Source organism: Camelus bactrianus, chromosome 24, assembly GCF_048773025.1.
Source record: "Camelus bactrianus isolate YW-2024 breed Bactrian camel chromosome 24, ASM4877302v1, whole genome shotgun sequence".
NCBI lineage: Eukaryota > Metazoa > Chordata > Mammalia > Artiodactyla > Camelidae > Camelus > Camelus bactrianus.
In genome coordinates this window covers 20,184,543-20,207,903 of record NC_133562.1, presented here as the reverse complement: position 1 = coordinate 20,207,903, position 23,361 = coordinate 20,184,543, and positions in this window count along the sequence as shown.

The following is a 23,361-nucleotide window of genomic DNA, read 5'->3' as shown; positions in this document are numbered from 1 at the left end:
CTATATATCTCTCTCTATATTTAGATTTTTTTTTTGGCCTTACAATACCTAGGACACGTTATCATAGGAACAAAGACTGGTTCCAGACTAGCTTAATAGTGAGCATTTTAAACAAGGCAAGAATCACCTGGGATTTTGTGTCATACGGATGTGTATGTACACACACAAGCAAAAAGCCAAGGAAACAACTGAACAATCTCCTTTGTATTGAAACCATCCCTCCCAGGGGGTGCACTGACTCCCAACCACGACCGCCACTCACTTTGTCTTCATACCAAATTAGAGGTTCTTCTCACAGATCTGTCCTGTGTTTCTTATTATTAACCCCTTCCTACTCTGAGGCGATCACCGTGCATAGACTTTAAGGGGTCTGAAATACGCCATTTGGCTAACAACATTACAAAATCTAGAAGAGGACTGGGAAGTATTTAAATGAGATTTTTATTTTCATTTTCTTATTTGTTTAAATAAATCCAAATCCTATATTCTATCTACTAAAGGACCCTTTCTAAATACTGACCCCACCGTTTTTGGTGGGATCCCATTCAGTGATGACACCTCCTTTCCATTCGCTAATAATTCATTCAATGACTTTTTAATGGAACTGCTCCTCATCTTTGTACCATGAGAAGGCCTGAGAAATACAAATAAACTGACCCCAATGTTTGTGTTTCCTTGACTGATTTCTTCTTTTTTATTTTTTTTACTTCAAATCTCTTTTTTCTTAATTGAAATATAGTCAGTTGCAATGTGTCGATTTCTGATTTACAGCATAAAGTCCCAGCCATGCATATATACACGTACATTCATTTTCATATTCTTTTTCATTAAAGGTTATTAAAAAGATATTGAATATAGTTCCCTGTGCTATACAGAAGAAATCTGTGTTCTATCTATTTTTATGTATAGTGGTTAACATTTGCAAATCTCAAACTCCCAAATTCATCCCTTCCCACCCTGTTTCCCCCAGTAACCATAAGATTGTTTACTATGTCTGCGAGTCTGTTTCTGTTTTGTAGATGAGGTCATTAATATACTCTTTTTTTGTTCTTTTTTCTTTTTTTTTTTTAAGGTTCCCCATATGAGTGATATCATATGGTATGTTTCTTTCTCTTTCTGGCTTATTTCACTTAGAATGACGACGGGAAGTAAGACAGAAAGGGGAAGAAACATACCATATGATCCATTTCTTGTTTTCTAGACATTATCTTACTTGGCACCTAAAAGTAAGTAGATATCTGAACCAAAATACACCTCTTTATAGATGTAATTGTCCTTTTTAATTTTGGAAAAAGTCCTCTTCACAAGCTCGTGAATTTACGGATCAACTATTATTCTCACAATATTCCAAATGATGGACACATGACAATGGGGTGGAGGTTTTGCTTGATTAAGTGGGCCCCCGGCATTTGCATAGCTAACTGTCGCAGTATTACCTGTCTTCCATGTGTCGTTGGACATGGATTCTACACATAGAGGAACCAGGAACTCTACAAACAACAGCTGTGCTCACTGATGCCTACAGATAAGCCTTTGGAAGCCCTTCCACTTAAGGAACGACATCAAACTAGTATCCCTTGACCTTCCATCTTCTATTTGTCCAGTAGACTGAGCAGCAATCTCCGAGAAGCCTTGCACCGGACTCCTCCTAACAGCATGATTGCCTTTGTCCTTGCTCTGCTCGTATTGAGCCTCCGGGACACATTTGAGTAGTCCCTGTCACCGAGACCCATGAAACCCCCACACCTCTCTGTCCTATGCCCTACATGTCATCGACTTTCCTCCTGCCACACCAGGGTGAAACCCGCTGTTGTCCTCAATCATAAAAACGCCCCATAGCATAAAGCCTGAATTTGCTTTATGAACCCCAAGCTGGATTACATCTGCAGTCTCAGATGTGCCTCCACCCTCAGCGTACACCCAAGTGTTTTGTTGCCCTTGCTTTGTGTTCAGGTTTACCCTTCAGCTGAATTTCTTTGGGTAAATAGACCCCATCTCATCACCATGTGTATCTTCTCATAATGACTTGCATATGCTTTGGATGCGGTTGGAAAATCTAGTTATATTAATAAATAAATTCCCCAAAGAAAATGATTCTTTATTAAAATTCACAATACTCTCTGGCTGCATTTAAAAATATGTGGGCCTCCTCCCTGCCATACTTTTTTTTTTTCCTCTTAGATTGGGGTTAGTTGTGTCTCATTTAGTATTTCCGAAAGCTTTCTCAGAATTTTCAGATTTTGATTTCCTCTGAGCTAGAAAAGCAGCTAATAAAATTTGTACAATTTACTTTAAGTTAAATGGGACAAGCAGAGTTGGTGGTGTTTTCTTCGCTACATTAAAATAACACTTTTTTATTGTTGAGGTTTTGTATTAGGCTTTTGGGTGTTTACAGGCCATCACGCTGCTCCTTTTTTTCCTGCTTTTCCAATCCCCTTCCTCCCTGTCTCCTTCCTCCTCCTCCTTACCCTTTAATTCCCTCCTCTTCCTCCTCAAATTAGATTCCTGTGCTCTAATGTTAGGAAATTTTATACCTATGAAAGCTTATGCCTCTAGGAATACATGCCTGTACCACATTTATCATAAATTCTCATAGGAACAATAATAGTTTTACCTACTTGCAATAGTCAGGATTTACGTAGGAGTAGAGATGAATTCAAAAATAAAGAAGACAACTGAAAATCTGTGCTCTTATACAGTTCCTAAACATAATTCTAAATATGTTGTCTATGTTGTCCCTGGTCGCCATTCCCTGACAGAGGAGTGAGTGGGGAGAATAAAATACCCTGTAACTGATATTTAGTTAAGTTACTTTAATAGCAGTTTCATTACATCTAGCCACTGAAAAAGGTGGAAAGTGGACCCTAGGGAACTGCAGTGACTTGACAAAGGTCATTGTAGTGGCAAATGATACAGAAAAGAGTGGTTCCCAGAGACCTGACCTCTAAACCCTGCCTACGATTCTCTAATATCCTGCCTTCCCCTGAAACTGCCGTACATGCTTAGGTTCTTTTGATGGGGGGAAAACAATAGGAACTCTTCTTATTTTATATTTAAAATGATATTTTTCTTTACTCAGACAGAAGACATGGCAACACATCAGAAACACAGGTAATAGTGAGATGCACCTGTTCTTACAGGAGTAAAGGTAAGTGCCTGAAAAGCTAAACTCTTGGTGTGCTCTCAACCCAGTTTTTTGGTTCTTTGTTCTTAACAAACCTGTGAAAGTTCCAGTTTCAGGCTCCATATGAAAGAAAGAAAGAAAGAAAGGAAGAAAGAAAAGAAAGGAAGAAAGAAAAGAAAGGAAGAAAGAAAAGAAAGGAAGAAAGGAAGAAAGGAAGAAAGGAAGAAAGAAAGAAAGGAAGAAAGAAAGAAAGGAAGAAAGAAAGAAAGAAAGAAAGAAAGAAAGAAAGAAAGAAAGAAAGAAAGAAAGAGAGAGAGAAAGAGAGAGAGAGAGGGAGGGAGGGAGGGAGGGAGGGAGGAAGGAAGGAAGGAAGGAAGGAAGGAAGGAAAAAGTAAAGGAAGGAAGGAAGGATAGAGGAAGGAAGGGCAATGCTTATTTATTTTTTTTCAGTTAGGACCACAGTATAATGAGTTAACATACAATCTGTGTTGTCAGAAACATTTTTAACTTGCAACTGTTCTGACCATTCATTGCCGAACAGTTAAAATTAATATAAAAGCATTTGCAACTGTATTTTCCTAGGTGGTGGGTCTATGAGGCCCTTAAAGTGTATTCCATGAGGAGAAGGAAAGGCTGGATCTTACCTAGATGCACCCACGATGACCGTCATGGGGTATGACGTGAGAGGGACAGGCACATAAACCTGCCTGCCTTTCAGTCTGTCGTTCTCACGTTACGCTTTAATTCCTTTGAAGTCTTTAAGCCTCCATGTAACAGTATGTGTTGTTTTTTTTCCTGAAAGGTATAGTACTTTAAACTTAAAAGTGTCACTTTAATTTAACAGCTCTCAGCTTAACAAGGAATCCATTGGCCAAATGAAAACCAGGATTTGACATGATTTGGGGAAGGATGCCTGTCCAGTTAAACTCAGCTCATAATCAGCTCATATGATGGAAGGGGACTTGGAGGTAGGGAGAAACATTCTGTGTCTCAGTGGAAGAACATTAGCAAGTGAAGTTTCCAATGTGCGAGTCAGTAAGTGGAGAGAGATGTAGACTTCCTGCCAAGGGAGTGGTGAGATTTCTATCAGCCAAGTTGTCCCCTGTCTGAAGCTCTCCAGTTGTAACAGTGTTGCACCTTTCTTACTGGGACCTGCACCTGAGTGCTAAAGGGCTATCAATGAATCTATTTGGAAGCATTCATTTAAAGGCATTTCCCCATGCCATGTTGTATTTAAAAGGAAAATAAAGCAGAATTTTCTTAAACCCACTAGACAATACCTTCTGCAGAACACTGTTCACAGGCAGACATAAATTAAAGAAACCATCAAACCACCTCTTTGCATTTTCTTGGTTATAAGATCTCAATTTATGTAATATTCTCACATATCTCCATGATAATAGTGTTTCTGTTTTTAAAAATGCATCTGATTTCTCATCTTTTTTTTTAAAAGGAACTATAATTGCAAAATTCCAAATGTGAAGTAATAAATGCAAAGCATGGGAAAAAATACCAAGCTTATTACATTGTATATCACATTTTTTATAATATTCTGAACTCCTGTTGCTATTTTTCATAATGGCACTATATTATCAAATATAATTCAGTGTTAAGTCAAGTAGAATCATGAGACCAAATATACAGTAGAAATCTATCTCATCCAGAGACTTGAAATATGCTTCTTGATTAGTTAGCTTGACATTACAACCCATGAGGGTATCGCCCAACAAAACTGGAGTACCACACAGCTGTGCAGAATAGAAGTGTGAAGCAATAAGAGAGGTTTATATATATATACTTTTTTAATATTTATTTGCTTTGGAGTAAGAGATAGTCTCAAGAATCTGAGAGCACATTGGTCATGATGTGTGCTGTTTGCCATGTTTTCTTTTTTTGTTTTAGCTCTCCACCTTTGGGATCATGGTGGGATCATTCTTCTTGGCCTCCTAATTGAGTAAATAACATGTCCGGCTCTTTCCAACAAGTTGTCAGTGTAACTAAAACATTCTAGACCCTCCCAGACTTCTTTCCCTTTTAGACAGAGTTCCAGAGTGAGGATAAAGCAGAGAAGAGTATCCTGTTCTCATAGAAAGGATATGTCTCATAAGCAAGAATTAACCATCAGTGTTTCAAGACACTGAGATTTTTGTTATTGCAGCATAACTTACTCTCTGCTGACTAATAGACACAATCAACATCTAAACACCTCTAAACTGGAAAAAATCGATTATATTTAAAATAAATCTAGTCTCTACACATACACATATAAATTTCTTAATGAATGTGTTTTCTAAGTTGAGCACAAATTAGCTTGAAACTAAAACCTTGCCCATCTCTATCCCTAAGCCAGATATTTGGTGGGCAAGAAGATGGAGTCTACCTTTATCAAAAGCAATCAAACCTATCAACTGTATTAATTTCCTAAGGCTGCCATAGCTAATTACCAACACTGAGTGGCTTGAAACAGCAGAACTTTCTTCCCTCAGAGGTCTGAGGGCTAGAAGTCCAAAATCAAAGTGGGAACAGTACCATGGTCTTCTGAAGACTCTAGGGAAGATTTCTTTCTCACATTGTCTCCTGACCATCCTTTGCGTTCTTTGGCTTGTAGCTACACCACTCCAACCTCTGTCTGCATTTTCACATGGCTTTCTTTTCTGTGTGCCTTTACATGGCCTTTTCATAAGGATGCCTGTCATTGGATTTAGGGCTACCACAGTCCGAGATTCTAAGTGGACATGAATTTTGAGGGTGGGGCTGACACCATCAAACTGTACATCAACACTGCCTTAAATAGAGTTTCTAGTTTCAAATATTATCTTTAGAATTATTGGGCCAATGTAGCAAACAAAAGACAGCTATGCCGTTGGGTCTTACTGTTATTCTTTTATATTGCTGATACTGTGTGTAGCTTACAAGTGAAAATTGAGGACAAAGAACAACTCATAGTCATCCTTGGCTTCTTCATACGTTAGGAGATATGAAATAAATATTGCCGAAGGAACAAATTGATTAGATACATTTATTTCTTCTTGATCAAATGATAACTAGATTTCTAAATGTGAATCCTCAGAACTTCTGGTTTTAAAATTCTGTTGCTATCTGAATAATTAGCAGATCTGGAACAGAAACCCAAGCCTGCTAATTTCTGCTTTATTATTATTATTTTTTTAATTTTATCTTGATGTTGTATTAGTTTTTCTTCATATGGTAGGTAGGCATGGAGCTCATATGAATCTACAGAACAACTATTTGGAGATTATCAATATCTACTACACCAGCATCATTATTAAATATGAGTTGAGTATTTACTCAGTATTGATTATGGCAAAAGAGGAAGGTAGGTAATCTGAGATCAGTTTTGAAAAATGAACGATCAGTTTGCTTTGGGCCATTTAGAAACACTTTGCATTGCGAAGGTGAAACATACAACTCAAGAGTGTGATAGGCTGGAAATTAATTTCAAGGATGAGGGTTATCAAAACAAACTTCCTTAAGGATAATTTGAATTGTGACCTGGGTTAAGGTACTATATTGTCTGAGAAAGGTAAGTCTTTAAGGAATTAATCCTTTAGCTTATTTGGTTTATCTGACTAAATCCATTAGACCTTGAAATAATGAGACTCAGTGGTGAATTTTGGTGAGCAGAAAGCTGAGAACTTACTGGGCCTTTTGGTTATTGGAACTCTGAAATGTAGAACTCTTGGTTTCTAGCAGATGATAGTTTAGAGACAAAAGGAGCTTAGCCAGGGTACCTGAAAAGAAGAGTTCTGTACCCCTGAATCAAATGTCATTTTTTATTGCAGGTTTGCTAAGGGCTCTCCTTAAAAGCTTCTTAAGTCTTGGTTTCCTTGGCTCTCATTTATTGCCTACAACAGCGCCACGTTGCGTTCTCATTTAGCACGGCACATCAGAGTATATGATGAATTTTTTTTGCCACCTTAAATTCCTGCAGAGCCCAATGATAGAGACATAACGCATCTGCATACACATGCAAGGTAGTTTGAATTTAATGCATTTCATATCATTAAAGTTAACATTTCATGTATTACATTTCCTTTTAGAATACACTTGCATACATCCACATCCACATAGATATATGCACACACACACACAAAATCCCATTATGTAGATCAATTTACATGATCACAATGTTCATATCCATAAAGCAGTGAACTTCCCAAATCAGATGCATGCATAAAAGCACTCATGCATAAAATTTCCATCTTGCAAGTACAGGGGAAGTTCTAGTAGGCATTTAGTGCCATGACAGGTCACTTAGGTTACAGCCAGCTATATAAGACATGCTAATAAGATTTAACCTTCTTTGTCTGTTTCTGAAGAGGAGGAAAGAGGGGAGGGGTGAGACCTTCCTATCTTTGAAAATAGCAAAGAAAATTAAAAACAGCCACTTTTCCCTGATCCCTGTGGCTGAATGTTTTTTGAGCTGCATAAATGAGGTCTACACAAAAATAATGTATTTTTAGGGGAACAGTATGAGGTCTTAATCCATTCTCTGCCGATTGTAGCGTAAGTGACATTGACAACAAAGAATTTGATGGAATGTGTGTATGGAATTACTTCCATCTCCATACTTGAGATGACTTTTCATCCAAAGCAAACTCCATTGAGATTAATATTTAAAATGGAAAGCTAAGAACCCAAAGTGCCCTACGACAACATGTAAGTGAAATTTTATTAGACTTGTCATTTCTGTTAATTATCGTCATTTTGGCTAATTACTTGCCATTTCTGTTGGTTATTAGATGTGTCATTTCCCCTTCTAAGCTGCCATGTAACACCATCCTCGATTCTGGTTTCATTTCTTCCTCTCGGGCAGTAGGTCAGGGGCCAGCCCAGTGGCTCTGCCCTCCAGAAGAATAGTTCAGAATTGTTGTCAAAAGACAGAAAGGTTAGTGAAGAAATCCTTCACAATTCTTGTCCTTCTTGCTTGCAAGGGTGAAGGTGAAGGAGGTGGGGTCACTTTGTTATAAACAAAACAGCAAAAGAGACTGGCTATGGGTTAGAGCTAATCTGTGTGGAGTTTATGTTTAGCTTAACTAAACTCCAGAACTCAGCAACATTCACTTCCCCAGGGCCTTACAATCTACATTGGACAATAGACTGAGAGGTGTTGGATGAAGCATAGCTTAGAGAGGTCAGCCTGAGACTGGTTTCCAATAAAGTTATCAGTGTCTGAAATGGTAACAGCGGATGTAGGAGCATCATGTGTATGTGTGCATGTGCGTGTTTATTTATCCCCTTGGGAATCATAAAGTCTCATCTGATGATGGCGATGGAAAGATTAATGTAGGAATTGCACCAGTGAAATGAAATTCAGGTATTGCAAGAAAGAAAACAAAAAGATGGAGACATGTATTTAAAAGAAATGTCAAGAGACTTCAGCATCCCGAGGCAAGCAGTATGGACACTGATTTTGGTACTTTCAGAGTGTGATTGGGAATCGTGGCATGGTTCGCATATATATAAAGCAGGCTGGGCTAATTATGAAGAATATTCATGGTGACTTTATTGGATGGCTGGATAAATGCCCTCTCATTACATTTTGGTTTTGTACATAAGCAAAATAAAATGGAAAATGGAAAGATTATTTTGGAACCAATTCAGGAGAAGTAGCCAAATTCATCAAATAAATTCTTTTACTATGAGAGGTTTTTCTCCAGGAAAATCCAGACACTCTGTTATTCACTTACTTCAATTTACCACTTTAGACTCAGAAATCCACCCTTCCCCATGAAGATGTTTGAGATCATAGCTCAGACGTTTTCAAATTGACTTATCTGTGTAACTATTATACCATGGGTTTCCCCTCCATACGTCGGGCTGTCATCCCACGTCCTTTGGCAGTGCTCCTCCGTGTTAGTGAGGTGACAGAATGCTAGTCAAGAACATTAAGAGAATTATTACTAGTCAGAGTTTGAGAGCAAACTTAATGCAAAAGAGGGGAAGATAGGGCAAGGGAATGCCTAAGATCTGACGCAGTCTAAGAGGATCTTGGGTCTTCTAAATGTGTGCATGACATCCTTGGGCTTTATTAGACGCTTCTTAAGGGGCAGTGACACCAGAACAAAGATCAGAGTCCCTTAGCCTGAAAAACAAACCCAGCTATTCATTGGACTAAAACCAGATGCTTCAGAAAGTATCCTGTCTCACTAAAGATCTTCTGCCCAGAACTGCAGGCATTTGAAATGCCTTAGAAAAGATGGAGGTAGTAAATAGACTCTTGGTTATTAAACAGTGAAATTGAGCCTACAATTTATACCCCCTAGACTGTCAGAACTCAAGTATTGAGATTTGGACATACACTGTCAGCTCGTGCATCCTGCAAGATTGGGAGCCCAAGGGCAGTCCCTTCAGAACAGGATTCCTAGGGACAGGAACAAATTAATCAAATGCTGAAGAAATTTACAAAAAGGTGCAAGAGATTCTGAAGGCAGGAGTGGAATGTAATTACTACAAGACAAGGATATACACAAATAACTTTAGGGGGCAAAAGAGCTCATGCAAGTAGAGGTGCATTTTTCTTGGAGAGGAAACCAAAGTAATGGGCGTAATACTTTCCTACTATGCAAATATGATAGAAGGTAGAATCTATCTATGAATGATGAAATTAATGATGAAATCAACATTTTGCACCTTGGATTAGGGGCCAGTACGTTCATGATAATGTACAAATTCTGTGTTCTGTTCAACACAGGCAAAACAAAGTGAACGAAAGGATTGGAGAATTATGCAAGAAATATATCCCAAACAATTATTACACACTATCTACACCTCCTTTCTAAACTGTCTCAAGAAACCAGAATAAATATCTTGGCAAAAATAAGAGCAAATCCCCTCACCATGAAAACAGCCACTAGGCACAACTGAGTTGTTTGTTACCCCTGCCAAGATTCCCCCTCAAGCCTGAGAACTTTGTTTCCATCTTCTCACCAAAAGCCTGCACTCGGGCTACAGGTACTTGCCGGGAGCAAGACCGGGACAAATTGGAAAGGGAATAGAAACATAACTTACTGCACGTGAAGGTGCGTGTACGCTTCACCACCATCAGTCACGTTTTCTCTGACATGGCTTCATTTATGGATTATTGCAGAAACACAGGAAGAATGTGAAAAGATAATGTTGTAAAGCCATCAGAATGAAATTGGTGGGAGGAACCCATTTCTCACTGTTTTCCCAAGCACCCCAGCACTCGGATCCCCAGCATTGTTTCAACCTCCATTCTGTAGAAGAAAGCTAATCAAATGACACTCAGGAAAATTGACTTGGGTTTTCAATCGAGTTTCAGATCTCTAGTGTACTTATTTCAAATGGCACTTGTTATTCTGTGCATATCCTTAGGAGCATGCCGTGTCAAGAAATGCCATACAACTTCAAACCATGTTTTTTCCCACCTCTATAACTTTTTATGTATTCCCTTTTTATATTTTATTACAGCATAACATCTAAAAATGAAATAAAGATTATAGGCAATGCTTCAGGACCTAGAGTTCCCTGCCTTGCCCTGAATATAAAACTGTGTTGATAGGAACCACTGTTATACCTCTGTAAATTGCTCAGGTCTCCCCGCTGACCGTCTCTGTAATTATTTCTGCTTGGAAATGAAAGGTTTGATCGGCAGAGAGGTCTTTTTATTTTTTATGTCTATCTTTTCTTCCATTCACACAAACTACACATTTCCCCTTGGTGGTGGATTCAGAGATTAAATCTGTATTTATTTATAATCCTTATCTCTGGGAGAGAGGGGGGTAATGAAACAGAAATGAAGAGTAAAACAAGCAATCAATTTCTGTAACTTTTTAAAGTTAATGGCATGAGAATTTGCCCTTCGTTGCCATGATTTTAATGAAATCAAAGTGGCCGGGGTGATTCTTTTCTCTGAAACTGTGCATTTTGTACAATGTGGGGAAAGAAGGAGAGAAAGATGTGGGGGGAGGCAGAGGGGATGTCAAGGCGGGGATGGAATTTTCTAGAGACAAGACAACTTCATCCAAAAGTCTCTACATTAATGCGAAAGTTTCTATAGTCAGCTAGCTTTAAATTTTTATCCAGCTGAGTCTGAAGTCTCTTCCTTACTTAGTAGTATTAGGGGAAATAATTTTAATTAATAACAAGACAAAATCATAACAAACAAGAAATCAAGGCAAGGGAAAGAAATAGAGGAAGAAATTTAGAATGTCAAAAATTGTTTTATTCTATTGATAAGAAGGGGATAATTTTTGCTGCAGTTGTGGTTGTGGAAACTGGTAACTCATACACCTTCCCCAAACTCTCAGCGGTAAGTTTTCTTTCTTTCTTTTTTTTTTTTCCCATTCTTTTTTTCCATCTTTCTTTCTAACATTTTTCCTCTCTTTATTTTTCCCCCCTCTCGCCTGTTCTTTCCTTCCCCTTTCTTCCTTCCTCCTTTCTTTCCTTTCTTTTTCTTTATCTAAACTAGATTGGATGAGATTTATCAAAGGGCGGTGTCCTCAGCATATATTCTCTGGGAAGAAGATCCCTTTGTGTGTGGAGGTTCCAGACTAACGAGACCAAGTCTGCAATGTGCTAAGATGCTGTCTCCAGCATTCAAATCTCAGGGGAGGGGTGGGGAGGATCTTTCTTGGTTTTTAAAGAAAATATGATCAGAAAGACTCTGTGATCCCAGAGGATGTTCATGCCCTGGAAATGAGAATATATGGATTTCTTCTATTAGTAAAATGTGTGAGGAAATCCAATACCTTGCATGTCTACCTTATTTACATGCATGACCTCTGAGTCTTTTAAACCATGTCCACAGAAGCCACATTACTTAGTGAGGATAAAAACAAAAGACCTGACTACTTTTTAGGATAACTGAATTTAGCTGTCATCTTGCTCCATTTTATAGATAGGAAGACTAAGGCAATTTGCCCAAAGCCACAGACTTAGCTGGATGCAGAACTGACACATTTTCTCCCACTTACCAGGATGAGTAATGCTACAGTTACTGCAAATAAAACTGATCTCACTGGGTACACACTCCAGATGGGTCCTCTAATAGACATCTATGGACCCCGTTAATTACCAATGAGAGAGCCTTAGGCTACTTTTGGAACAAAATGCCCCAGCTTTATCTGACGATGGTCATGCAAAATCAGTCTTGGTTTTTAGGAAACTAACAAAGCTTTAGCCATGACCAGAGCATCTAAGGGCATCCAAGATAAAAGCCAAAGTGCTTACATGAAAGGGGCAAAGGGGAACTAAGGAGATGGTTAGTGTGAAATTCAGAAGGAGTACATACCAGCGAACTGTTTTCCCCATGCTTTAGTTAACTTCAGGTTTAAGAATTGTCTTTGATATGCATATCGCTGCCTCTTGTTCAAGTTAATTTGTTTAAACATTCATGAAGGGGAAGGGTTTTCTTTTTTTTAAAATAGAAATGTGCCAATTTTTTTTTTTTTCAATTACAGACAAACTGGGGTGTTTGCTGATCCATGAACAATGTGAATATTCAGTTGTGAAGAGTTTTCCTGCCTAGTAACATAGTTGTGTTTTTTTGTTTGTTTGTTTGTTTGTTTGTTTTTAATTTGCCCTCTTGGTTAAATGCCAACATCTATAAGGAAAATGATGGGAAGTGCTTTCACATCAGTTTCCTCACCAGTGGCTTGTGTTGAATAAGGCAGAGGTTTGACCATAGCTTTGTTAGGTTGGAAAGCAAAACAGAACAATTGTGTATGGGCAGTGGAGGAAATGATTTTACGGGCTGGCCAAATCAGTGAGAATGCAACAAGACGGGCAACAATGCTGGTGCTGCTAAGTTCATCTCATGATCCTTTAGGTTGCGGGAAGCTGGGTTGGAGACTTCCGGGAAGAGCGTTAGCAGAGGCAACCCGCTTAGCTGCCAAAGATGGTCTCAGGGTTAGAGGTCAAAGGAAGGTCAGCGGAGAAGTTGGAGGCGCTGTGAGATCTGGCCCGTTTCTGTTTTGCTCTTATCTTCTCCTCTGCCACAACTGTGTCTGGCAAAGAGCAGAAACTCAAGGGATACTTCTGAGTGAATAAATGAATGAGTAGACGTTATGGATAGGTGATCTAAGCAGAGCAGCATTTACAAATAGGAATACAAAATTCCCAAATAACCTGCCTTCATTAGGAAGACTGAGGTTCATAAACAGGATGGTTTGCTAAAGAAGTAAGCACCAGTCTGTGCTTGTGGAACTAAGGTATAATGTAAGGATTTAGTTATAATTAGACTGCAGGAATTCAGTTCTTATGGGTAGGAAGGGTCATGAATCAGGGGTACTTGGTTGTGAGCTGCTGAGCTCATTACCTACTGATGTTAAGTCCCTCCGTCTAAACACTGGATGAAATCCAGAGTCTGAGGGCAAACAGAAGTGGGGCATTGACCCCAATGTGGAACTGTAGAAGAACTGAGAGCCAGGAACCACTACATGGATGATTCTGATACACTTTTATGAACTTCAGGACACATGGGAAAACCATTTGACAGACATTTCTTCCAAATTACCACCAAAGAAAGGCGACTCTGATGTCCTGCCAGAACCACAATGGCGGCCACACTCAAAATTCCTTCCATCTTGGAATCTCTATCAGTTTCACTGATTAGATAAGCTATTGTTCAGTTGAGCCTCATTATCATGATCTGCATCTCCTGCCATTTTCTGGATGCTGCTTTCTCTGACACTGGTGACATATAAGTCCCTGCCACCAAAGTCTCTGTAACTGATGGAGGAAGGTGTGATGTTGTCAACTGCCTATCCTGAATGGCATGCCTTCACTACTTCTCTTATCAAAAGTTGACTGGCAGAATCTGCAAGAGATTCCCTTTCCTTTTGTCCTCAGGGAAAGAGTGACTTTCTGTGATATTTGCTCTGTTTACAGAGTATTGGACAGGACCCCCTTTTCTCCTTCTTTAGAACATTTCAGGAGTTTGTTTCATTCTTTCTCTGAAGATTGGATCAGAGAAGGGGCCATTGGGATTTTTATTTTCTAATGTGGAATATTCCCTGTTAGGACAATATTCCAGGGACACAGAGACTTGAAAAATTTACATGGAGGCCAGTTCAAATTCCTGAGAGGACTGAAAACAGGTGAAACTAAGATGATGTTGGTTGGTTAGTTGAAATGTTGAGACTTGACATTGAAACACAGCTTGGGTCCATTGCTAGAGGTTCCAGTAATGGTGGGAAGGAATTGTTGAAGCCCAGTTGTATGGCATTGTGTTACCTGGTAACACTGGAACCTCCAGAAAATGGCGTGCCTCCCATTGGAAGTGAGTGCTGTCTCTTCAAAGAATATGTAGCATTAACAGAAGTTGTTAAAAAGCTTTGCTGTGAATATATTTGACTATATTTAACAATGGTTCTGCCATTACCTGGTCCTAGAACCTTTAAAAAGGGTTTTGGTAAAAGAGAGAGAAATGAAAAGGAAGTGCAGAAAAACTGTAGTTAATGTAGACACAGATAATGGAAAAAAATACATATGGAAATGTGACCAAAGTTTGTGGCTTTGAGTTATTAAAATGTATAGGTAGGTGTGTATGTAAGTAGTTTGTAAAGGGGATCCTGAGAAACATTAGGAGGTAGGAAATTTTATTTTTCTGTTTCTATGGAAGTTAAATTCCCACATTTTCCATCTTGGTCTCTCCTCTAGATCTTTGGATCTATAATATTATTTTTGTGACCATATTTTTTAGACCCTAAATTTGACCCTATGATTTCATACTGACAACCAGAATATTTAAACCAAGATATACCTACATGGACTCTACACTTCTGGATATCTTGCTCTTAGCTCACAGCAAAACTGATTGTTGCAAATAAATTAGATACCTCAGGATTCTGTTAAACATTAAACTCCTCAAAATCAGTTTTGACAAAATACAGATTACTCTGAACAGAAAAGTTCTCCATTCCTGAAAGTTTTATGTTATGGGCAGCCTAAATTCCTTCATATTTTTATTTGAAATATTCAGTAACATACCCATTTTTTACTAGTTTTTAAAAAGATTTTTTTACTTTAAAGAATGAAGAAAAATGAGAAGTCATAGTCCAAGGTCAGCATAGCTGCTGAGTAGTAGCTACCCATGGGATCTGCCGTTACAAGGTTAGAAATGATGTTAAACACTGGAGTAGCACAGAGTGGATGGTAGCCGTTCCTGATTTATAGCAGGTAAGCAGTCATCCATTCTATTTATAGGACTGATCTTGTTACAAATGATCTTAAACTATGTTGCTAGCCTGACCAAGCAAATTAATTTAAGTTTACTCTTTAGTTTCAGTTGAAGCTGTGTTTGTTGGTGCATTAGTGTTCAAAGGAGGTGGCTGGGGCCAACATAGAGATAAAGAATAGAAATGTCAGTGCTAATCAGGATGGTGGGCCATCATGACCCCTACCTTCTTCTTTATTCAAAGTAACCTTACTTTCATTGGTTTTGGATGAGAATTTTGTTTGCTATTTTCCTTCCTTAAAAAGGCTCTTCTCTTCTCAATATGAAAGTTTTCATTTAGAGAAAAGAGTGCAGAGGATTATACGTGGTAGAGTTTTTACAGACATAGAATAAACCTGGTGACTTCTAAAGACCTCTTCCAGTCTTATCAATCTTTAGTTCAAGACTTGTCAGACTTAAATAAACTGGAGTATGAAGCCTTGTTGGGCAAACCTATTTTTTCTTCAGGATAAAAAGACACCAGGACTTAAGCCAGCTTGTCTCCTCACAAATTTTCAGCAGCTCTTCCCAGGAAATCTTCTAAAATAAACCAATCAGAGTCTACCTCCTCAGCCCCTCTGCTCAAACCACTGAATGGTCTCTGAGAAATCCCAACACTGTGGTGTTTAGGGTTACCAACCAACCACGTTCTCTAACTGGAATTTCAGTTCTACTCTACCAATCCCTTTGATCAGCTTCTCTCATTCCTCTCTGCAATTTTCCTGAAAAATCACCAGCTTCACAAGTACACAGACTACCAGATATTACTTCAATCCCTGTCATCAAAAACCTTTACACTTTAAAAAGAAAATCCAGGGAGTTATTGATAAAATCCATCGGCTTCCTGCTTCCACATGGTGAATATAGCTCAGTAGTAATTCTTACCTGCTTTCTTTCAGTTTCAGAGGATAAAACATCCCTCCTCTTTTTTGGTGCCAAAATTCTTCTTTTCTGTACTCAGTCTCATTCTCATATATTTTTTTGAAGGACTCGCTCAGCCCAAAAATTTACCTTTCTCTCTTTCTCCCAATTTTTTTTCCAATCTATGCCTTTTTTCAAGAGTATCCCATTCTTTCTCTACCTTTAAACTTGTTTCTTTCTAGCTACCAATAAGTTTACTCAAAGCACCTATTGAAATTATGCTTGTGTGATATATATTTGTAAGTAAGTTTACAAACTACTATATATATAAAATATATGTCTGTCTCTCTCTGTCTCTCTCTCTCTATATATATGTATGTGTGTATACATACACTTTTTCCTGTGGAAGATATTTGTATCATGGTACTCTTAGATGCAACAACAGAAACACAACTAAGATTAGACCAGAAACCTAAGAATGTTTTAGTATCTTATGTGCCTAGAATTCTGGAAGCTTGGAAGTTAGAAGTTCTGGACTTAATCATCAAGGGTACAGATTTCATCTTCTGTTTTCAGGATGTCAGCTTTTGTCCTTTGGCTTGTCTCTCTTGGTTGCAAGATGGCTGCTACTGCTCCGGAAATCACAGCCTTAGACAACTACAAAGAAGACTAGATGATGAAGAAAGGACATGACCTTTTCTGCATCTCTTATTATAAACATTCATAGAAACCCCAAAGCAGTTTCTCCTCTTATTTCATTGGCCAGGATCACCACTGTGATCAGGATCCCCGGGGACTGAGTAAGGGCCCGGGTCCCCTAAAGCATCTGTCCACTTGATATCCAAACTAAATTAGAATGCTGCAAGAAAAGAAGCAGCAAGGATGGGGGCTGAGTGCCAACGGGTTCTTTAAACTACACATGCAATTAATCAGAACAGAGGCCTGAACATCACTGTGGCTGTGGCTTTCCTCTTCCTGCTGTCACAGCCTTGGCTCCATCACAGCCTCTGGTACGATGCTTTGTTTTGTTTTGTTTTTGTGAATTGATCTTTGGATTAAAGATAAATAAGTAGGTATTTGTATGTATAAATTTGCAGATGGAGGAGGGGAAGTGAGAAGAGAAGAGAAAAATTCAATAAAACTCATAAATTCATGACTACATTGCTGAACTGAATTCTTAATTATTTATAACACTTGACTGCTTCTTATGCATGTTGGGAAATCTACCATTTAAATAGCCATCTGTCTACTGGCCCAGGAATAGAAGAAATGAGAACAAGGGACCAGGGTGGAATTCAGGCTGGAACAGGCATTCCATCTGACTCTAACGCACAGTCCTGTTGAGTCACACACGCACTGCTTTGACTGTAAAGGAAGAGTTTCAGCCAAGCACTGGGGTGACTCTGTATCCATATCTGTGTTCCTTCAGGCCAAGGACCCGTCGTGACTTTTCAATGATGTCCTGAACTGGTAGAAATTTGAAGAGGTATCTCATGGTGCCCAGTACTCTCTGCTGGAGGCAAATTTGAAGGTAAGTCAAGTTTGATGCTTAACTATTCTGAGCGCATGTTTGCACAGGACTGCTGAACCCAGGTCTCCGTTTTCCCCTCACTCTTTCTGCATTTTGTGTCCTCAGTCTGGCATAATCTCATCTTCCCGCTCACTCTCGGCCACTCCATTCATCTCTTCTCAACTTCCTCCTTCCCCTCCCATCTTGACTTCTTCTATTTTCTTCCCTTCTCTCCTTCCTGACTCCTGTTTTTAACTCTGCTGCTTCTGTCCCCGTTCCCTTTAACCTTAAGAATCAATGAGTATCCGTCCCTGCTGGGTACCACTGGGCTTTCGGGGGCCTGCCCCTGTCTGGTCTGCACTTTACCTCCCGCTCACCTCAAGGTCAACGCAGTAAACAGAGTCCTTCTTTGATCAGGTTTGACTACGCAGACAAACAATCGAGATACATAATTCCCAGCCACCACCCACAAAAATACCTTTTCCTTTTTTGCAGTGTGTTTGCAGGCCTTAATTTTTTGTGTGTCCCTGTTTTAACACTTCACAACACCTCCATAAAAAAACGGATCTCCTTTCTCTTTTGTTGAAAGAGGGATGGTCTCTGAAGCAGCTCTCTCTCAAGATGTGTTGAAATACTAGAAGAATCATGTCTTATATTTTTTGAAAAAAATGCCTTCTCATGGATTATCTTGTTAGATGAGTCCCACAAATCCTATGAAATAGGCAGGGAGGCAAAACTGCTTCAGGGAAGTTTGGGCAACACTGTAACAGGCTAATTAAGGGAAGACCCTAGATCTCTCTCTGGATTTACAGCACTGACACCTGCGAGTTATAGTAATATCATATACAATGTACTGCATTATATATATAATTATACATTTTACACATTATATAATATATATAATATAGTTCATTATAATAATTAAAAAATAATTTTATAAAAGTAATTTTTATAAAACAAGCAGGTAAAGAGATGGTGAATACACAAATAAACACGTATTATTTTATTCTGTATTTTCAAGAAGAAGTAACATTTCCAATTGCAGTGGACCCTGGAATTGCTTCCCCTGCGTGACAGGCACACCTTTACGGCCACTGCTCCAGCTGCGTTTCTCTGTCCTTTTTGTCCACGGCATTCACGTGCTTGACATGGCATCAGTCCTGACTCAAAAGTGAGCGTTGGTTTCTTTTTTATTTCCTCCTTTTCTTTCTTCTCTCTCTCCCTCCCCTCCTTTCTTCCTCTCTTCCTCCCTCCTTTTCTCTGCTTTTCTTTATTTCTTTAGTTTCCTTGCTCCCACCCCCACTGCTAAGAAGAGATAAGACATCCTTGACTCTCTGCATCCACACTCCCTTTGCTTTCCTTCTATTTCTTCCCCTCGGTCCTAGGCTGTAATGCCAATTATTAGAAAATATAATTCACTGTGTCTCACACTATTATGTATAAACTACTCGAGCATTTTCTTCACATTCTTAATATCTCTGGTGTCGGTGAGAATTACAGCTGGAAAGCTGACTGCAGGCCTCCGTGTAACGGAAGGAGAGAACACTGTTTCCACCGGCAGATTGTCCCTCGTGTCGTAGGGTTTCACAACTTTGTCCAGAAAGAGTTAGATATTTTGTTTTGCATTTATAATTATTTTCAGCGAAAAATAAAGAGGGAGACACTTCATGGTTAAGGTTTTGCTCTCTTTCTTTATAGGAATAAGAACATGAAAACGTTTCTGTAGATTGGTTTCAAGGAGATAAACTCCCCTCTACGTTTACAAAGATATCCGGTAAATGACGATCGCCAGGCATTTTAGGTCTGTAACGCGGCTCTAAACATAAATGGCTCATTCTGTGTGCTTGACTCTAACTTTCCGTAGTCCCTGGCTTCTCTCTCCCTCTTTTTTCTCTCTCTCTACACCTCTCTCTCACTCAGTCTGTCTCCACACACACACACACACACACACTACATCAAGGCAAATTCTTGTTTTTATTTTTTTATTGAAATGTAATTGATTTACAATGCTAGTTTCAGGTATGTAGCAAAGTGAGTCAGTTATACACATACATACATTACACACGCACATATATATATATGTATATTTATATTTTCGTTTTTTTTCTTTTCACGGCTGAGAAAGCTATATAAGCAAACTTTGTTACTTCTTATTAACTCCAAGTTCAAACCTCTTTGTTTCATCAAATATTTACAAATAATTGATGTTTTGCCTAAAAAGTTATCTAAACAGCCTGTTTCAGTCACTTCTCAGGTACCAGCAAAAGTTTAAAATTGGTTTTCTTTTATTAACCTGCCATGTGTCAATTTAATGATCAGCCAAAGAACCAAGAGGAGCAGAGGAACTTTCCCTTTCCCTACAATACAAATTATAGTGCCTTTCAGTTGTCATCAGAGTGACCCACACAGCATTTTTTCAAATTTTAATGGGCATACAAATCACCTGGGGAATCTCTTGAACGTGTAGGTTCTGATTCAGTAATTCTGGGGTGGGGCCTAGGATTCTGCATTTTCAGCAAACCTCAGCTGATGATAATGCTGTCCAAAGAACATGTTCGGAGTCTTAATGCCCTAAAAGCTCATTGTCTAATATCTTAAAATTTCAAATCCCTCATCTGTCAAATAGGGCTGTTGAGAAAATAAAAGATACAATGCATAGAACGTGGCTTCATCTCACAGCCAGGTACAGCAAATGTTAGACATTTTATTAGTATTACTATTAAGGTCAGCGTTACGGTCCTGGAGCGCCACAACACAGACCTCTGTTTTAAGGGTATCCATACTTAGTTTGATGCTCTGTTGTCACCATCTTGAATTATTAATAATTTTATCTTGGAACTTGTGTTTTGTAAGTGAAGTTCAGTGGGAAAATGAGGCATGCACGTGAGCAGAAGAGATACTGGAAATGCGCATCATTACCAACCTTCCTTGCCAATCACTTGTGTTTAAAATTTGCAAACCGAGAGTACAGAATTCTGACGGACGCAAAGTGAAGTGGAGTTCAGTGTGACTTAAAAGTAGAACGGAAGTGTGTTACATCTACCGCTCAGTCAGTGAGAACACACTTTCCCCAAGAGACCACACTTTCCATTGGACCTAGAACTTGCTTGGAATACAGAATGAAGACAACTGCAGTCTAAAAACCAAAAACAATCCAACATTCCCAACACATCGTTTCTTACTCAAGTTACTTCCTTGTATATTAGCTAACCATTTACCTTTGGAAGGAAAAGGGAAAGATAGGGCAACCTACAAGTCTTTTCTTTTCAATTCTTTTTTATTTGTCATTAAGCTGAAGTAGAGAGTATTGGCAGAATATACATGCACCAGAAAGCAAAATGCAAACAATTGAATTAGTTTTGTGTAGTGTTTCCACAGTTCTGGTAAGGACAATATATATATATATGTGTGTATATATATATATATATATATATGAACTTGTAATACAAATTTTGCAGTTTTGGTTATTCCACATACAAGTTGAATGCTTCCATATTTGTATGCAAAACTGGCATTGTACAATATAAAGATGAATGGTAAAAACCATGCTAATAACTTTAATTTTTCACTAACTAGAATGAGATTAAATAGAACACCCTATGACAAGATGAACACGAGATCATGCACAAAAGGAAAAAATGTTTTGTATTTTAATGTCCTTCCTGGGCACATTTCCACTGCTTTTTGAAGTGGGGGCCCTGAAGCTTCATTTTATATTGAATTCCACAGATTCATGTCTAGCTCTGTCACTGTTATTGTAATTATTATCAACAGGTCTGGGCTGGGGTTTCAGGCTGAAAAATCCCAGATGAAGCTAGAAATAATTTTGCAAAATTATTATTCAGATCACGACACTGGATCTTATGTATAGCTGAGTACAACTCCCACAGTGTAATTTATTGTTATAATAGAGCATATTTTTAAAATCACGCAAATATTGGATTCTGAGGAATCTCAGGCTAATCATTTTATGTTTTGTTCAGATTCCCCTCCAAGAAGGAAACATAAGCGTAGTGTTTGTTCTATCGCATTTCATCTGGACTTGGCCCCTCTGTTCTCTGAATGCGTGTTTTACTTTAGCTGACCACACCTATGACAGACCGTGTTCTCACCTACATCGTGGTACCTCGAGTCCCCAGGTACACAGAACCCTGGGGTCCTTTTCTGTAGCACACTCCACACTGGACAGAAGATTTCCACACAATCTAGTCTTTTCCTGATGAGTAAATGAGTGAATAGGCTAAGTAATTGAACAGACAGAACCTATTTTAATAATTACCAACCGAAGCGGGGGTCAGATCTTGAGGCATTATGTTAAATTCTAGTTTTGAGTGCATTTATGCTCTCACCAGAGAGAGAGCAGCAATGTGTCAGTTGTCATAGAGGTTTGCCTTTATCTTCCTGGAATGGGGCAGTTTGATTGCACTATTTCAATTTATTATTGTGAGATAAATAATAGTTCTTATCACTGAAAATGATCAGGAGACATTGGACACAATTGCTAAAGGTAAGAACTGCTTAAATTAGTCTTCAAATGATGCAGCTTCTGTCCTATTTAGACATTTCAAAATCCATGTTCAAAATCCATCTAATCCCATCCTGAGCAGCTAAGAATTTCAGCCCATATATTGTACTGCACAATTGACTTGCTTCCTTGAGTGTGTGTATGTGGGGGGAGTTCACTCTCCTCCAGAGCTTCATGTATCACCCGGTGCCGGAGGCAGAGGGAGTACAACATTGATGGACCAATGGGCTGATCCAATATGGCAAATCCTATATTCCTGTTTGGGTACAAATGAATAACCTCATATCGTTCTGCACACATTCAACAAAATGATGAAAGGGAGAGGGAAAAAAAAATAAAACAAAACAAATGGAATTTCCTGATCATTGCATTCCACTTTATTTCCCTGTTTTAACTTTGTAAGTGAATTCAATGTCTGGAGAAGGCAATTGATGGCTGTAAGAGAACAGGAAAGAAAAATGCTAAAGCCTCAAACCACAATTTGAGCGCCATGAGGCTTGGTTCTTGTCTCTTCCTGGAATCTTCAGCTGGGCTTCTCATCTCGCAGCCTTTAAACACCATCTCAGCATGTCAGGACCAAGGGATTGCGGATCCTGCAGGACAGGGCTGCAACCCTTAGTTTGCTGCTTTTGATTAGTAGGGGGAGGAAGGGAATGAGGACAAAGAGGGGAAGGATCCACTAGGTGTATACGAAAGAAAAAAGTAATAGCTCCAGTTTTCTCCAGACCTCTCAAATATTGCCTCCAAGGTATTGTGTTCCCTGTGCATCATTTCACCTTCTCCCCAGACCACTTTCTACATATTTTCAACTTCTAACGTTCTGGAATGACACACAAGTTAATTTCTCTGCCTATCTCATTCTTAAGCCGTGTATTTTTCACATCATGCCTCCTGTATAGTCTTCCTTCATCCGCCCAGACCACCACATTCTTTCTGTCACTATGTGCCTCTGAAGGATTGATCATATATTCCTTGTGTCATTGTTACTCATTATATCATTACATCGTTTTTTTATTTTACACACATATATGTTTGTTTCTATTAAATCAATTAACTAAGGGGAAGGCTAGCATTTATTAGCACCTAAAGTTCCTGGCAGTGCCTTTAACATAATAAGTTCATAATTACTATTTAATAAA